This window comes from Python bivittatus, unplaced genomic scaffold, assembly GCF_059951505.1.
Source record: "Python bivittatus isolate LINGU-HERP-01145 unplaced genomic scaffold, Pbiv_v1 ctg000590_np1212, whole genome shotgun sequence".
Taxonomy (NCBI): Eukaryota; Metazoa; Chordata; class Lepidosauria; order Squamata; family Pythonidae; genus Python; species Python bivittatus.
The window spans coordinates 28,559,922-28,566,920 of NW_028277086.1; the positions used below are offsets into that span (position 1 = coordinate 28,559,922).

The 6,999-nt window shown below is 38.2% G+C and overlaps 1 protein-coding gene across 4 annotated transcripts in view; it reads left to right on the plus strand.

Moving 5' to 3' along the window:
* Window positions 1-6,999, plus strand: part of PAG1 (phosphoprotein membrane anchor with glycosphingolipid microdomains 1) — a 108,697-nt gene that overhangs the window by 24,851 nt on the left and 76,847 nt on the right. For 2 of the 4 annotated variants that reach the window (XM_088149182.1, XM_088149176.1), the window contains exon 2: window positions 5,504-5,538. The exons of the other annotated variants lie outside the window; for them this stretch is intronic. The gene's annotated coding sequence lies outside the window, so the exon portion shown is untranslated. The remainder of the gene's footprint in view (window positions 1-5,503; window positions 5,539-6,999) is intronic. 4 annotated transcript variants of the gene reach the window in all.

Genomic DNA, 6,999 nt, shown 5'->3' on the forward strand with positions numbered 1-6,999 from the left:
TTTTGTTTTTTAATGACTTTATTTTTTTTTCCACCATGTGGCTAAAGAGTTCGCCTTTAGTAATGCATCATATTTCTGTGGAAGATATTGCAATCTTTTAATTTCTCTGGATTTTTTATTTGATGTTGAGATTTGAAATTACTTAACTTGCTAATTGAAAAATGAAAATATTGCATGGCTATTGAAAAGCATTATTAATGAAAAATGTTTGGGGGTTTAGTTTGTGTGTATATTTCATGTCTCATAGAGTGTTTAGCATAAATTGCACAAAAAACCCACAACAAATTAATACTATGTATTGTCTGGTCTCATTTTGGGCATCCATTCAATAAAATACACACAAGTATATTATTTTTATAGAGATATTTGGTTTTGAATTTGGATCTGTATGAAGCCAGAAACCAGTTTGATCAAAACCCATTTGCAGAATAATTGCTTTGTATCTCAGCATTTATGATGAGAGAAGAAAACCAAAAAAGCAGTGTGAGATGAAAAGGAAATTCTTTACAGAGCGCTAATAAATTTGCTGGAATTTCAAAGAGCTCTGAAGTTTGTTGACAAAAATAAATGTGATTTATACAGCGTGTTCCATGATAATGATGATGAGAGAACACTCCAAAGATATCCATGGCAACTTCTTTGGAGAAGTTGAGACAACCTGGAAAGGAGATGTAGCTGCTGCTGTGTCCACTTTTTAAAATGAAGACAAGGAACTCTTTGACACATTTGAGATGGAGAAGAAAAGAAAAGATGTGTGTATATGTTGATGGAAGGATAGTTTTGGTGGCCTGGAGGATTAGATTCATTGCATAGCTTGTCCAGTACGTGTGGCAAATTGCATGGAGGCAATTACTAATTAAGCCAGAGGGCACTGTTCATTCTTCAGCCTACTGGGATTCTTTCTCCCTCCCTCCAATGATCTCCAGCAAATAACCTTCATTGTACTTCAGCAACTTGTTTCAGCAAATTTTAGCTTCCCTGTCTGTGTTTTTATGTTTCTGGCTTTAGCTCTGTTTCTCCTGCATCAGATACCTTGCCTGCCTTCAACATCTCTTGACCTGGGCTGTGTTCCAGAATGTCTATACATTTCACTTCTGTGCCTCTCTAATTCCCCAGCTCTGTTCTGATTGGCTTTCCCAATGCAAGCCAAATCTATCAGAATTAGGAAACTAGGCAGAGTTTTTCAAGTGACTCTGCTGATAGTGTATGGAGATTTCAGTTTAGAATAGTGCAAAGGGTCAGAATTGTTTGAGACAGATACAGGATCTTTAGCCAAACTGTGAAGAAAGTACACAGTAGCTGGCAGTCGCTACCTTTCCTGGGCACTGTACAATCTTTGCAATTCTCCCCATTTTTCCTTTGTTAAGAAATCTAGTATTCTAACATTCTTGACAGTGTAAGAATGATTGTGGTGTTTAGGGAACAATGCTTTTTATCTTTATTTCCCCCCCCCCCAATTTTAATATTTTAAAAGTAACTTGGTACATTGATAATAGATGAGCAATTCTGGGGTACTTGAAGTATCTTCTACCTCTTTTGCTAATTTATTTTTTCAATTATATTTCTGGTTTAATGAAAAATTGAATATTTAATTTAGGGACTTGTCCATTTAGGCAAGCATTCTACAGATGCTCGAGACAGTACTAAAAGTACAGCTAGAGGACTGTTGTGCTGCCGAAAGAAAGACGTGGGATCTAAATGTTCTTGTTATGGGAAGAAAAGGCAGTTGTAGCAGAACTGTGATAGCATTAGAGTGGAAGACTGGAGATTTCAAATGCCTTGTCCCAGGAGTCCTCTAGTTCTACACACCCTGGCATTATCTTCTGCTTTGGAGTAGTGATATAGTAGCTCCTGGAGCCATCACCTTCCTTCCTGGGGGTGCCTCATATGGTGTCCTCCTCTGGTATATGAGAACAATAAGGTTCTGATAACCTGTGCTGCCTTTTTGATAATTAAAAAGTAAACATTGAAAAAAATCAAATCATGTTTTTCTATAATGCTACTTCCTGACTATATATCTCTAAGACATATCACTAGAGGTTTCAGTCCATGTGACGCTGGTGCTCTGGGCCCTGTGCTTGTGTTCTGTAGACTTCCAAGTGGAATGCAAATGCTGGTTTTAACCTATAAAGCCCTATATGGCTTGTCACAGACTTAAAGGCCATCTACTCCAACTGATTTTGACCTGTGAGTTCATATGTCCCAGGAGGAACTGTTAGGGGTCCCGATTTTTCAAAATGAGGGGTACAGAGGTGATGTCAGCCTTCCCAAGTAGACCAGACAGGAACACGACCAAATGGACTAATTTGTCAGGTTCAGCCCAACAACAACAGCGAGACAGTCCAGAATCAGTTCAGCTCCTTTATTAGCTTACACCTAATAGACAGAATCTCGTCAGACTAATTCTAATCCCCAAGAATAGCAACTATAACTATGATGCCCTTAGGGAGGGGCCAGTCCCACACTCCGGCTGGGGGCTGAGGAGGTGCTTTTCCTGGAACCTCTCTTCCCCCTCCTGGCAACCTTGAAGTTCCATTCCAGAATCCTTCCCACTCATGTCTTCCATCACATAATTCTACTTTATTGTAAAGCTATACAAGATTAACAGAATCTTGCAAGTCAAAAATACAAATCTCCCGCTATTTCCTTTATAGCCCAAGAAGCTAGGGAGGGTTCCTTCTAAGTCTCTTGCTCCACCCACTATCCAGTGAAGGGCTATGCCCTCTCTTACCTGACCATTCCCTAGGGAGCATCTCTCTTCCCTGTCTCCCAAGGTCCTTCCAACATACTATTACAGGTATACCTGTGTTTTGGAACAGCGTTCTCTGGAAAGTTGATTGGCCCTCAATCTGGTAGGCTTCCATGAATTGTTAAAAACTGAACTATTTCAGAAAGCCTTTGGTGGTTGAGGTGATGCCATCAGTTTACTGGTTCATGTATATGATTAGAGTTGTGTGTTTTTTTTTTATATTGAGCTATTGATTTAACTGTACCAAGAACATTTTATTGTATTGTTTCTTTCATGGTTGTACGGAAAACCACTGGGAATTTTAAAAATTGTGATGTGTCCAAATCCAGTAAATAAACAAATTCCCAATTTGGGCAAAGACATAGAGATAATGAAGCAATGAAGTTTGACTTTACGCCACACAGTAAATAGCTCAATAAATTAATATAGAAATTCTGGCTAAACATTTTTCTAATCTTTTCAGAGGTAGCTGTTACCTGAAACAGACATTCCTTTTATCTCAATTATAAGATAGAAAGTAGATTTTCCACATTCTATGGATTCTGGTAAATGGATTCTGAGGCTTTTGAGGAGTCAGTCACATCCCAATCATTTTCCCAGCCTCAGCTCCCAGCTTTTTCCTCATTTTGAAAGGAAGAAAAGCCTTTTCTACAAGAGAGAGAGGGTCTGGAGGAATATGCCACTGTTCATGTGACAGAGAACATGTCTCCTTCTTGGATGATTCCTGAGCATCTGTAAACATCTGAGCCTGTCCAGTGGGAAGTACATTCGTAACAGCAGTGTAGCCTTTTCCAATTATCCATAGTCCATTGGAAACAATTTCTAGAAGATCAGGAAATGGATGGATGGTAACTGAGGGAATGGAGAACTGGTGCATGAGTAGAAATGTCAGTTTGCTCAACATTCTGTAGTTTTGGGTCCAGGTCAACATTTTGTTTAATTGTTCATTGGTGCTTAATGAATTTTTGCTCCCTGGCTGAACACTAAATCCATTTGTGGGTTTTTACTTTTAAAACTCAAACCACAAAGACATTTCTTAATCTTTAAACAACCTGCATTTCTGCATTTCTTTTTCAGTGCAACTGATTAATGAGGCCCAGATGGCAGCCCATGGTTCCTTTTGCTGCAATATATCTTTGCTTGTTGTTTCTGAATATTTCGTTTGGCAATGATGCGGAAATCAGCTGTGGATTGCTAGGGTAGAAATGTACTTATTTTCATTTAGTATCAATATTGATAAGAAGATATGTGTGTCGCCCCAAGCTGTGGTCTATTAGTAAGATGATCTTTAGAAGCCAAAATCTGCAATTTGCCTACAGAGACCATGCTGTATTTTGACTTCCTTCTGCTTCTGTCATTAAGGATCTCTTCATTATTTAGTGGAACAATAAGGTGAATAATAAATATATTCTTTAAAATGTCGTATTTGTATTAATGAAACATTTATTCTCAGTGTAAATCTACAGAACTGTAACTTGAAAGTTGACATTTAGGCCATCTGATCCAAATGGGTTCTAGCTGTCTAATCTCTGTGAAGGTAATTGCTTCCACTGTCAAAGAGCTCTTTCTATTAAGAAGGTTTGTTTTTTTGGTCATTCAACTGGAATCTGCCTTTCTGTAGTTTTAAATCCCTTTTTCAATGCCTGCACTCTGCAAAGATAGTGAACAGGTTTTAGCCTTCTGTATGACATCCTTTCAGGAATATGAACAAGGGTATCATATCCCAGTCATTCTTTACTTCTCATAATTGAAGGTATTCTCTTTTCATAGGATTTAAAATCTAATCCAGTCATAAGGTTGGAATGGATAGGAATGAATCCAGATACACACACACAGCTAGCAAGTGAACACAGTGCTGTTTATTACTATACAAACAAGGTACAAAGTATATTTATAGGATTTTATGTGTATAAGTATATCTATAGTGACCTAACATAAATATGTACTCTAATACCTAACTTAATACTTAGAACTTAACTAAATGCCATACATTTCTATTACTTTACTTATAATACACAACTGTTTCACTGCTAGTTTCTTCCTCATCCTCCTTACCTTACCTATAGGCTTAGGAGTGCTAACAGCTTCTCTTCATAATACTGTCATGCCCAGGTGTTCAGATGGAGTTCACTCCGCGACCCTCTAGAATCCCAGGCTGTATTTTCTTTTGGCTGGCTCTTTTCTGTAGGTTCTTCTTTGGCTTCAACCGCCTTAGGGTCCTTCCTGGTTCTTCTCCCTGGCCGTGAATTGTCTGGCTTCTGGCTCTCCCAGCCATTGCCTCCTCTGATCCATGTCTCATCCTGTTGTCGCCCACTCCTGCCACACCTAGAAGACCCACCCCCAACGTATGTCTACCCACTCTGCCTTCCTTTACAATGCTTTCTTTTGAAGTCTATGTGCCAGTTGGCAGGTGATTCTAAGGAGCTTTAAACATTTTCCTCAAGTGCCTACGGGCCCAAGCTGGACAGCTGACAGTCAGACCACTGCAGAGAAAAGACATTGACCTTGACAGGCACATGTAACCTTTTTCTGTTTCAGGACAGTTCATCCTACCACAAATCCCATGATCATCCTGCTTTTCTCTGAACCTGTTACTATGTGTCTGATTCATTGTGGTGATCAGAATTTGACACAATGCTTAAGATGGCATCTGGCCAACACAGAATAAAGACAATGACATCTTGCAATTTAGATATTATACTTTTGTTCATGTAGCCTAATACCACACTACGTGTTTTTTTTTTCCTTTTGCAGGCAACATTGCAATGCTGACATCTCCTTTGTTTGAAGTAAGTCATGGTTTACTATTTATCTGGACTCATTTTCCTAAACCATCACTGTCACATCTGTAAAGCTGATTTAATAATGGAAAAGCTTTCCAATCTTTTATAGCTTCTCTACTTCAGCTTTATACCACACAGCAGAATATCAGTTGGTGTTTTCTGTGCATTTTTGAATGGGGAAATGTGCATTCTATTGGGACTCGGCCAGCATTTGTTAAGTTTTGAATTGTGTATGTGTTCTTTGGAAATACTAAACTTTCATCTCCTATTTATTACATCATGCTGTACGCATATTGTATTCAAAGATACATTTTAACAGTCAAAGAAGTATTCCTGATTTTGCAAGAGATCTTAGGAAATCTGTATAGAAGGAACACATTGAGACCACATTGAGATAAAATAGCCACAAGAATTCAAAAACTATCCATTAAGTAAAATTATTAAAAACTAGGAAAATAGTATGTTTGCGGAAGAGAATATACCAGGTTATACCCTTAGATGGAATGATGAGAGTCTCCAGATAGGCAATATGAGTTTTATCAGGTACAGAAGTGTTAAATTACACCAGGGCTCTTGCAATGTTATGCTTGTTGGAAAGAAGAAACAAGCATAACATTATTTGACCTCCTTTCTGGAAATCTGAATTCTAGCTGTTAAACTCAGAACTGTTTCTATCCTTTGTGGGATATACAGATCCCTTGGAGACCAGCTTCTGTTCTTGAGTTGTGTCGGACTTCAAAACAAAGAGTTCTGAACTAGGAGACTTTGAGGACAACATGATGAGAATTATTTTACATGTTTGGGGATTTTCACTGATCCCAAATGCAACCATGTTGACTGCTCAGAACTTAGTACAGTATAACCAGTTTCAAAACAAGTTCATTGCCTCCCTAATTAATGTTGGACATAAAAAGCTGGACATGAGAAGAGTTCACAAATATAGGGACAAGGCTTGAGAAGATTCCTTACCTGGAACTATTCACTTTCATTCTGCTATTTACTTTCATTCCTCACATGATCCAAGTAACATCTTGAAGCAGTCTGTGCCTAGCTGGAGACTACTTATTATTAAAATAGTTGCTGTTAGTGTTTTTTGGTACCTACTTCCTTGTAGTTTCTCTGCCTTAGTTCTAAAGTAACTGACTGTGCCATCTTCTCTCTCATATACCTGAAGGCTGCTATTCTGTCTCCTCCTTTAATACATTGTGGAACATGTTGTTTAAAAAATGAGGATCAATATCTTTCACATTTTGTCTGCTACGGTAGCCTGCTCCTCTTTGTTGAAAGATCAGCTTGCTCACCCTCACTAAAAATATAAGAACTTTACAGAATTTCCTGATAGATTTAGTTTTTAACTGAAGCCTTGGTAATGACAGAGAACCTACTACACAGAGATGCAGTGAAACTAATTCAAGAGTCAAGATAATTTACGATCAATTTATTATCACTTACTTTCTGCTAGGTAGT